Source organism: Panulirus ornatus, chromosome 1 (assembly GCF_036320965.1).
Source record: "Panulirus ornatus isolate Po-2019 chromosome 1, ASM3632096v1, whole genome shotgun sequence".
Classification (NCBI taxonomy): Eukaryota; Metazoa; Arthropoda; class Malacostraca; order Decapoda; family Palinuridae; genus Panulirus; species Panulirus ornatus.
The window spans coordinates 43,400,378-43,412,048 of record NC_092224.1 but is presented as its reverse complement, the minus strand read 5'-3'; the positions used below and the strand labels follow the sequence as shown (position 1 = coordinate 43,412,048).

Genomic DNA, 11,671 nt, shown 5'->3' with positions numbered 1-11,671 from the left:
GGCAAGGCTACCCAATGTATGTATGACTCATGGTGAGGCGCCTGAGGACCGGCGGAACGCGCGCACAGTGCCACCGCACAAAGGCAAAGGGGACAAGAGCGAGTGCCCAAACCACAGAGGCACAAGTTTGTTGAGTAATCCTGGCAAACTACATGGGAGGGTACCGATTGAGAGGGCGAAGGCACGCACAGAGCACCAGATTAGGGAAGAGCAGCGCGGCTTCAGAAGCGGTATATATATATATATTTTTTTTTTGCTTTGCCGCTGTCTCGCGCATTTGCGAGGTAGCGATATATATATATATATATATATATATATATATATATATATATATATATATATATATATATATATATTTTTTTTTTTCAAAAGAAGAAACAGAGAAGGGGGCCAGGTGAGGATAGTCCCTCAAAGGCCCAGTCCTCATCCTCTGTTCTTAACGATACCTTGCTAATAAGGGAAATGGCGATAAGTATAATAAAAAAAAAATATATATATATAGACAGCGACAAAGAAAAAAAAAAAAAATATATATATATATATATATATATATATATATATATATATATATATATATATATATATTTACTCTTAACTTTCTTCTTCCACACACTTTACCAAACTCAGTCACCAGCTTCTGCAGTTTCTCACATGAATCAGCCACCAGCGCTCTATCATCAGCGAACAACAACTGACTCACTTCCCAAGCTCTCTCATCCCCAACAGACTTCATACTTGCCCCTCTTTCCAAAACTCTTGCATTCTCCTCCCTAACAACCCCATCCATAAACAAATTAAACAACCATGGAGACATCACACACCCCTGCCGCAAACCTACATTCACTGAGAACCAATCACTTTCCTCTCTTCCTACACGTACACATGCCTTACATCCTCGATAAAAACTTTTCACTGCTTCTAACAACTTTCCTCCCACACCATATATTCTTAATACCTTCCACAGAGCATCTCTATCAACTCTATCATATGCCTTCTCCAGATCCATAAATGCTATATACAAATCCATTTGCTTTTCTAAGTATTTCTCACATACATTCTTCAAAACAAACACCTGATCCACACATCCTCTACCACTTCTGAAACCACACTGCTCTTCCCCAATCTGATGCTCTGTACATGCCTTCACCCTCTCAATCAATACTGAACATGGATGAAGAGAGATGGGTGATTATTGGTGCATATGCACCTGGGCATGAGAAGAAAGATCATGAGAGGCAAGTATTTTGGGAGCAGATGAATGAGTGTGTTAGTAGTTTTGATGCACAAGACCGGGTTATAGTGATGGGTGATTTGAATGCAAAGGGGAGTAATGTGGCAGTTGAGGGAATAATTGGTATACATGGGGTGTTCAGTGTTGTAAATGGAAATGGTGAAGAGCTTGTAGATCTATGTGCTGAAAAAGGACTGGTGATTGTGAATACCTATTTTAAAAAGAGAGATATACAGAAACATACGTATGTAAGTAGGAGAGATGGCCAGAGAGCATTATTGGATTACGTGTTAATTGATAGGTGCGCGAAAGAGAGACTTTTGCATGTTAATGTGCTGAGAGGTGCAACTGGAGGGATGTCTGATCATTATCTTGTGAAGGCTAGGGTGAAGATTTGTAGAGGTTTTCAGAAAAGAAGAGAGAATGTTGGGGTGAAGAGAGTGGTGAGAGTAAGTGAGCTTGGGAAAGAGACTTGTGTGAGGAAGTACCAGGAGAGACTGAGTACAGAATGGAAAAAGGTGAGAACAAAGGATGTAAGGGGAGTGGGGGAGGAATGGGATGTATTTAGGGAATCAGTGATGGAGTGCGCAAAAGATGCTTGTGGCATGAGAGGCATGGGAGGTGGACAGATTAGAAAGGGTAGTGAATGGTGGGATGAAGAAGTAAGATTATTAGTGAAAGAGGAGAGAGAGGCATTTGGATGATTTCTGCAGGGAAATAATGCAAATGAGTGGGAGATGTAAGAAAGAAAGAGGCAGGTCAAGAGAAAGGTGCAAGAGGTGAAAAAGAGGGCAAATGAGAGTTGGGTTGAGAGAGTATCACTAAATTTTAGGGAGAATAAAAAGATGTTTTGGAAGGAGGTAAATAAAGTGCATAAGAGAAGGGAACAAATGGGAACCTCTGTGAAGGGGGCTAATGGGGAGGTGATCACAAATAGCGGTGATGTGAGAAGGAGATGGAGTGAGTATTTTGAAGGTTTGTTGAATGTGTTTGATGATAGAGTGGCAGATATAGGGTGTTTTGGTCGAGGTGGTGTGCAAAGTGAGAGGGCTAGGGAAAATGATTTGGTAAACAGAGAAGAGGTAGTAAAAGCTTTGCGGAAGATGAAAGCCAGCAAGGCAGCGGGGTTGGATGGTATTGCTGTGGAATTTATTAAAAAAGGGGGTGACTGTATTGTTGACTGGTTGGTAAGGTTATTTAATGTATGTATGACTCATGGTGAGGTGCCTGAGGATTGGTGGAATGCCTACATAGTGACATTGTACAAGGGCAAAGGGGACAAAGGTGAGTGCTTAAATTATAGAGGTATAAGTTTGTTGTGTATTCCTGGTAAATTATATGGGAGGGTATTGATTGAGAGGGTGAAGGCATGTACAGAGCATCAGACTGGGGAAGAGCAGTGTGGTTTCAGAAGTGGTAGAGGATGTGTGGATCAGGTGTTTGCTTTGAAGAATGTATGTAAGAACTACTTAGAAAAGCTAATGGATTTGTATGTAGCATTTATGGATCTGGAGAAGGCATATGATACAGTTGATAGAGATGCTCTGTGGAAAGTATTAAGAATATATGGTGTGGGAGGCAAGTTGTTAGAAACAGTGAAAAGTTTTTTTCGAGGATGTAAGTCATGTGTACGAGTAGGAAGAGAGGAAAGTGATTGGTTCTCAGTGAATGTAGGTTTGCGGCAGGGGTGTGTGATGTCTCCATGGTTGTTTAATTTGTTTATGGATGGGGTTGTTAGGGAGGTGAATGCAAGAGTTTTGGAAAGAGGGGCAAGTATGCAGTCTGTTGGGGATGGGAGAGCTTGGGAAGTGAGTCAGTTGTTGTTCACTGATGATACAGCGCTGGTGGCTGATTCATGTGAGAAACTGCAGAAGCTGGTGACTGAGTTTGGTAAAGTGTGTGAAAGAAGAAAGTTAAGAGTAAATGTGAATAAGAGCAAGGTTATTAGGTACAGTAGGGTTGAGGGTCAAGTCAACTGGGAGGTACATTTGAATGGAGAAAAACTGGAGGAAGTAAAGTATTTTAGATATCTGGGAAAGGATCTGGCAGCGGATGGAACCATGGAAGCGGAAGTGAATCATAGGGTAGGGGAGGGGGCGAAAATCCTGGGAGCCTTGAAGAATGCGTGGAAGTCGTGAACATTATCTCGGAAAGCAAAAATGGGTATGTTTGAAGGAATAGTGGTTCCAGCAATGTTGTATGGTTGTGAGGCGTGGGCTATGGATAGAGTTGTGCACAGGAGGATAGATGTGCTGGAAATGAGATGTTTGAGCACAATGTGTGGTGTGAGGTGGTTTGATCGAGTAAGTAACGTAAGGGTAAGAGAGATGTGTGGAAATAAAAAGAGCGTGGTTGAGAGAGCAGAAGAGAGTGTTTTGAAATGGTTCGGGCACATGGAGAGAATGAGTGAGGAAAGATTGACCAAGAGAATATATGTGTCGGAGGTGGAGGGAACGAGGAGAAGAGGGAGACCAAATTGGAGGTGGAAAGATGGAGTGAAAAAGATTTTGTGTGAGCGGGGCCTGAACATGCAGGAGGGTGAAAGGAGGGCAAGGAATAGAGTGAATTGGAGCGATGTGGTATACCGGGGTTGACGTGCTGTCGGTGGATTGAATCAAGGCATGTGAAGCGTCTGGGGTAAACCATGGAAGGCTGTGTAGGTATGTGTATTTGCGTGTGAGGACGTATGTATATACATGTGTATGGGGGTGGGTTGGGCCATTTCTTTCGTCTGTTTCCTTGCGCTACCTCGCAAACGCGGGAGACAGCAAAAAAAAAAAAAAAAAAAAAAATATATATATATATATATTTATATATTAAATGTTTATAGTTGTGTTACTGGAGTGATAGTTTTCATGCATGGTGTTTTGACAAGAAAATAGTGAAGTTGGAGAAAAATGTAGCTTAGACATTGAAGCTTATTGATTCAGTGGTGAAATTGATGAGAACTGCTATTGACATTTGTGTGAATAAATTGTACATTTCCTTTTCCATAGCCAGAGGTTGAACCATTATGTGACGTTCATTTTTTCATTCATTTCAAGCTAAAAGTTTGTTTTCTAAATTGTTTCTTACATTTTTCATATGTATATATATGTATGTGTGTGTGTGTGTGTGTGTGTGTGTGTGCGTGTGTGTGTGTGTGTGTGTGTGTGTGTGTGTATATATGTATATTATCCCTGGGGATAGGGGTGAAAGAATACTTCCCACGTATTCCTCGCGTGTCGTAGAAAGTGACTAGAGGGGATGGGAGCGGGGGGCCGGAAATCCTCCCCTCCTTGTATTAACTTTCTAAAATGGGAAACAGAAGAAGGAGTCACGCGGGGAGTGCTCATCCTCCTCGAAGGCTCAGAGTGGGGTGCCTAAATGTGTGTGGATGTAACCAAGATGTGAAAAAAGGAGAGATAGGTAGTATGTTTGAGGAAAGGAACCTGGATGTTTTGGCTCTGAGTGAAACGAAGCTCAAGGGTAAAGGGGAAGAGTGGTTTGGAAATGTCTGGGGAGTGAAGTCAGGGGTTAGTGAGAGGACAAGAGCAAAGGAAGGAGTAGCAATACTCCTGAAACAGGAGTTGTGGGAGTATGTGATAGAATGTAAGAAAGTAAATTCTCGATTAATATGGGTAAAATTGAAAGTTGATGGAGAGAGGTGGGTGATTATTGGTGCATATGCACCTGGGCATGAGAAGAAAGATCATGAGAGGCAAGTGTTTTGGGAGCAGCTAAATGAGTGTGTTAGCGGTTTTGATGCACGAGACCGGGTTATAGTGATGGGTGATTTGAATGCAAAGGTGAGTAATGTGGCAGTTGAGGGAATAATTGGTATGCATGGGGTGTTCAGTGTTGTAAATGGAAATGGTGAAGAGCTTGTAGATTTATGTGCTGAAAAAGGACTGATGATTGGGAATACCTGGTTTAAAAAGCGAGATATACATAAGTATACTTATGTAAGTAGGAGAGATGGCCAGAGAGCGTTATTGGATTACGTGTTAATTGACAGGCGTGCGAAAGAGAGACTTTTGGATGTCAATGTGCTGAGAGGTGCAACTGGAGGGATGTCTGATCATTATCTTGTGGAGGCTAAGGTGAAGATTAGTATGGGTTTTCAGAAAAGAAGAGTGAATGTTGGGGTGAAGAAGGTGGTGAGAGTAAGTGAGCTTGGAAGGAGACCTGTGTGAAGAAGTATCAGGAGAGACTGTGTACAGAATGGAAAAAGGTGAGAACAATGGAAGTAAGGGGAGTGGGGGAGGAATGGGATGTATTTAGGGAATCAGTGATGGATTGCGCAAAAGATGCTTGTGGCATGAGAAGAGTGGGAGGTGGGCTGTTTAGAAAGGGTAGTGAGTGGTGGGATGAAGAAGTAAGAGTATTAGTGAAAGAGAAGAGAGAGGCATTTGGACGATTTTTGCAGGGAAAAAATGCAATTGAGTGGGAGAAGTATAAAAGAAAGAGACAGGAGGTCAAGAGAAAGGTGCAAGAGGTGAAAAAAAGGGCAAATGAGAGTTGGGGTGAGAGACTATCAGTAAATTTTAGGGAGAATAAAAAGATGTTCTGGAAGGAGGTAAATAGGGTGTGTAAGACAAGGGAGCAAATGGGAACTTCAGTGAAGGGCATAAATGGGGAGGTGATAACAAGTAGTGGTGATGTGAGAAGGAGATGGAATGAGTATTTTGAAGGTTTGTTGAATGTGTCTGATGACAGAGTGGCAGATATAGGGTGTTTGGGTCGAGGTGGTGTGCAAAGTGAGAGGGTTAGGGAAAATGATTTGGTAAACAGAGAAGAGGTAGTAAAAGCTTTGCGGAAGATGAAAGCCGGCAAGGCAGCAGGTTTGGATGGTATTGCAGTGGAATCTATTAAAAAAGGGGGTGACTGTATTGTTGACTGGTTGGTAAGGTTATTTAATGTATGTATGACTCATGGTGAGGTGCCTGAGGATTGGCGGAATGCGTGCATAGTGCCATTGTACAAAGGCAAAGGGGATAAGAGTGAGTGCTCAAATTACAGAGGTATAAGTTTGTTGAGTATTCCTGGTAAATTATATGGGAGGGTATTGATTGAGAGGGTGAAGGCATGTACAGAGCATCAGATTGGGGAAGAGCAGTGTGGTTTCAGAAGTGGTAGAGGATGTGTGGATCAGGTGTTTGCTTTGAAGAATGTATGTGAGAAATACTTAGAAAAGCAAATGGATTTGTATGTAGCATTTATGGATCTGGAGAAGGCATATGATAGAGTTGATAGAGATGCTCTGTGGAAGGTATTAAGAATATATGGTGTGGGAGGCAAGTTGTTAGAAGCAGTGAAAAGTTTTTATCGAGGATGTAAGGCATGTGTACATGTAGGAAGAGAGGAAAGTGATTGGTTCTCAGTGAATGTAGGTTTGCGGCAGGGGTGTGTGATGTCTCCATGGTTGTTTAATTTGTTTATGGATGGGGTTGTTAGGGAGGTAAATGCAAGAGTCTTGGAAAGAGGGGCAAGTATGAAGTCTGTTGGGGATGAGAGAGCTTGGGAAGTGAGTCAGTTGTTGTTCGCTGATGATACAGCGCTGGTGGCGGATTCATGTGAGAAACTGCAGAAGCTGGTGACGGAGTTTGGTAAAGTGTGTGGAAGAAGAAAGTTAAGAGTAAATGTGAATAAGAGCAAGGTTATTAGGTACAGTAGGGTTGAGGGTCAAGTCAATTGGGAGGTGAGTTTGAATGGAGAAAAACTGGAGGAAGTGAAGTGTTTTAGATATCTGGGAGTGGATCTGTCAGCGGATGGAACCATGGAAGCGGAAGTGGATCATAGGGTGGGGGAGGGGGCGAAAATTTTGGGAGCCTTGAAAAATGTGTGGAAGTCGAGAACATTATCCCGGAAAGCAAAAATGGGTATGTTTGAAGGAATAGTAGTTCCAACAATGTTGTATGGTTGCGAGGCGTGGGCTATGGATAGAGTTGTGCGCAGGAGGATGGATGTGCTGGAAATGAGATGTTTGAGGACAATGTGTGGTGTGAGGTGGTTTGATCGAGTAAGTAACGTAAGGGTAAGAGAGATGTGTGGAAATAAAAAGAGCGTGGTTGAGAGAGCAGAAGAGGGTGTTTTGAAATGGTTTGGGCACATGGAGAGAATGAGTGAGGAAAGATTGACCAAGAGGATATATGTGTCGGAGGTGGAGGGAACGAGGAGAAGAGGGAGACCAAATTGGAGGTGGAAAGATGGAGTGAAAAGGATTTTGTGTGATCGGGGCCTGAACATGCAGGAGGGTGAAAGGAGGGCAAGGAATAGAGTGAATTGGAGCGATGTGGTATACAGGGGTTGACGTGCTGTCAGTGGATTGAATCAAGGCATGTGAAGCGTCCGGGGTAAACCAAGGAAAGCTGTGTAGATATGTATATTTGCGTGTGTGGACGTGTGTATGTACATGTGTATGGGGGGGGTTGGGCCATTTCTTTCGTCTGTTTCCTTGCGCTACCTCGCAAACGCGGGAGACAGCGACAAAGTACAAAAAAAAAAAAAAAAATATATATATATATATATATATATATATATATATATATATATATATATATATATTTATATATATATATATATATATATATATATATATATATATATATATATATATATATATATATATCTGCCAAAGGCAATGTATATCTAACATTAACTGGCTATAATTTTTTTTCCCCAAGTTTTTTCACTAAGTATTTTCCCGCATCAAAGAAAGTGTAAATTACATGCCCTACATTCAATTTTACTATTCTTGAAGTATATGAGATGCTTTGGGTACACAAACATCCAAGATCTTCAGCAATATTGCTTGAAAATGATACAACACTATAAAGAACAAAACAGGAATTCATCACATACTTATGTAACATTAACTGAAAATAAAATAGCTGCTAAGAAAATAATTTAAGCAGAAACATTAGTTTCATTCTGTAAGTTAAGGTTCGGGTTCACTTTCTTCAAGCTTCTGCATAAATAAATCCTTACCCGAACAAGTTCATCATCCAAGGATGAAGTGTCTAAAACTGCAGCTGATATGTGAAAAGGGTTGTCCACAACTTTGGTGTAACGTTTACCAGGCTCAATTACCAAACCTGAAAAATTTTATACTTTTTTAAAATCTATGTAATGAAACATACCATTCACAAAAAATAAAACTGGTAAAAAATGCAAGATAATAACAGGTATGAGAAGTAACTCAGATACTCCATATACTATTTTGAAGGCTCTTACAAGGGATTTACTAATCCTCTCAACATCATTTATCATAGCTTTATCATCATACTCAGATGATCTATTCCTCAGTAATTCTTGTACTGTATAAAGGTAAATGGATTACATAGGAACAAGGTTTCTCTGCACAGGTGATGGGGCATGGCAAGATACTGACAGGCTATGTTCAAAGGATCAGAGAAACCCTTTAAGGTGAAGAACAAGGCAAGTCTTCAAAAAGGGGATAACCAAATTTTTAGCACTTAGGTACTGACTAAAGTTATCCAATAAAATATGCTAGTGTATCCAGCATTTATAGATTTAAAAAAGTCATATGATACAGGGAGTGCCAATATGACCATAAATCTTTATGATCCTTAACTAAAGCATCAAAAATCTTTGCTCCTGTCTTCTACCCTTGGTATATTATTCTTCTCCGATTCTACTTTGGAGGATTCTGTATCTACTCCTGCCACTATATTTATGCCTCTTCTATACTTTCCTCATACAAGATCTTCCAAGTACCCTTCCAGCTAAAAAAAAACATTTTAATCCCTCTAACTACCATGTTTATGGATGGGTTGGTTTGGGAGGTAAATGCAAGACTTTTGAAGAGAAGAGTGAGTATGTAGTCTGCTGCGGATGAGAGTGTCTGGGTAGTGAGTCAGTTGCTGTTCACTGATGATACAGCTCTGGTGGCTGATTCAGATGAGAAACTGCAGAAGCTGGTGACTGAATCTGGAAAAGTGTGTGAAAGAAGAAAGTTGAGTGAATGTGAATAAGAGTTATTAGGTTCAGTAGGGTTGAGGGACAAGTTAACTGGGATATAAATTTGAATAGAGAAAAATTGGAGGAAGTGAAGTGTTTTAGATATCTGGGAGTGGACTTAGCAGTGGATGGAACCGTGGAAGTGAGTCACAGGACGAGGGAGGGGGTGAAGGTCCTGGGAGCGATGAAGAATGTGTGGAAGGAGAGAATGTTATCTCGGAGCAAAAATGTTTGAAGGAAAAGTTGTTACAACAATGCTATATGGTTGCGAGGCATGGGCTATAGACAGGGTTGTACGGAGGAGGGTGGATGTGCTGGAAATGAGATGTGTGATAATAAAAAGTGTGGTTGAGAGAGCAGAAGAGGGTGTCTTGAAATGGTTGGACATATGGAGAGAATGAGTGAGGAAAGATTGACAAATATGATATGTGTGTCAGAGGTGGAGGGAACAAGAAGTGGGAGACCAAATTGGAGGTGAAAGGATGGAGTGAAAAAGATTTTGAGCGACTCGGGCAAGGAATACAGTGAACTGGAATGATGTGGTATACCAGGTTCGACATGGTGTCATTGGACTGAACTAGGGCATGTGAAGTGTCTGGGGTAAACCATGGAAAGATCTGTGAAGCCTGGATGTGGATAGGGAGCTGTAGTTTCGGTGCATTACACATGACAGCTAGAGACTGGGTGTGAACGAAAGTGGCCTTTTTGTCTTTTCTTGAGGCTACTTCGCTAGGGGGGAGTGTGTGTGTGTGTGTGTGTGTGTGTGTGTATGTGCTATTTCCTGTGAGGCGGGATCGCGGCAGAAATGGATGAAGACAAACAAGTATGAATATGTACATGAGCAAATATATGTTAACATGGATATGCATGTATATATGCGTGTATGGGCGCATGAGGGGGGAGGGGTTGTTATTTCATGTGTGGTGGGTTGGCGATGGGAATGGATAAAGGAAGAGAGTATGAATTATGTACATGTGTGTATATATGTATATGTCTGTGTGTGTATATATATGTATACGTTGAGATGTATAGGCATGTATATCTGTGTGTGTGGACGTGTATGTATATACATGTGTATGTGGGTGGTTTGGGCCATTCTTTCGTCTGTTTCCTTGCGCTACCTCGCTAACGTGGGAGACAGTGACAAAGCAAAATAAATAAATTATATATATATATATATATTTTTTGCTTTGTCGCTGTCTCCCGCGTTTGCGAGGTAGCGCAAGGAAATAGACGAAAGAAATGGCCCAACCCACCCCCATACACATGTATATACATACGTCCACACACGCAAATATACATACCTACACAGCTTTCCATGGTTTACCCCAGACGCTTCACATGCCTTGATTCAATCCACTGACAGCACGTCAACCCCAGTATACCACATCGCTCCAATTCACTCTATTCCTTGCCCTCCTTTCACCCTCCTGCATGTTCAGGCCCCGATCACACAAAATCTTTTTCACTCCATCTTTCCACCTCCAATTTGGTCTCCCTCTTCTCCTCATTCCCTCCACCTCCGACACATATATCCTCTTGGTCAATCTTTCCTCACTCATTCTCTCCATGTGACCAAACCATTTCAAAACACCCTCTTCTGCTCTCTCAACCACGCTCTTTTTATTTCCACACATCTCTCTTACCCTTACCTTACTTACTCGATCAAACCACCTCACACCACACATTGTCCTCAAACATCTCATTTCCAGCACATCCATCCTCCTGCGCACAACTCTATCCATAGTCCACGCTCGCAACCATACAACATTGTTGGAACCACTATTCCTTCAAACATACCCATTTTTGCTTTCCGAGATAATGTTCTCGACTTCCACACATTCTTCAAGGCTCCCAGAATTTTCGCCCCCTCCCCCACCCTATGATCCACTTCCGCTTCCATATTTCCATCCGCTGCTAGATCCACTCCCAGATATCTAAAACACTTCACTTCCTCCAGTTTTTCTCCATTCAAACTCACCTCCCAATTGACTTGACCCTCAACCCTACTGTACCTAATAACCTTGCTCTTATTCACATTTACTCTTAACTTTCTTCTTTCACACACTTTACCAAACTCAGTCACCAGCTTCTGCAGTTTCTCACATGAATCAGCCACCAGTGCTGTATCATCAGCGAACAACAACTGACTCACTTCCCAAGCTCTCTCATCCCCAACAGACTTCATACTTGCCCCTCTTTCCAAAACTCTTGCATTTACCTCCCTAACAACCCCATCCATAAACAAATTAAACAACCATGGAGACATCACACACCCCTGCCGCAAACCTACATTCACTGAGAACCAATCACTTTCCTCTCTTCCTACACGTACACATGCCTTACATCCTCAATAAAAACTTTTCACTGCTTCTAACAACTTGCCTCCCACACCATATATTCTTAATACCTTCCACTCTATCATATGCCTTCTCCAGATCCATAAATGCTACATACAAATCCATTTGCTTTTCTAAG

General features: G+C 41.6%; 1 protein-coding gene across 1 annotated transcript in view; it reads right to left on the bottom strand.

Annotated features, from left to right (window-relative positions):
• The window catches only part of LOC139748802 (uncharacterized), a 248,409-nt gene extending 240,095 nt beyond the window's left edge, over positions 1-8,314 (bottom strand). The window contains exon 1 of the mRNA XM_071662237.1: positions 8,201-8,314. The gene's annotated coding sequence lies outside the window, so the exon portion shown is untranslated. The remainder of the gene's footprint in view (positions 1-8,200) is intronic.
• Between the last annotated feature and the right edge of the window lie 3,357 nt (positions 8,315-11,671).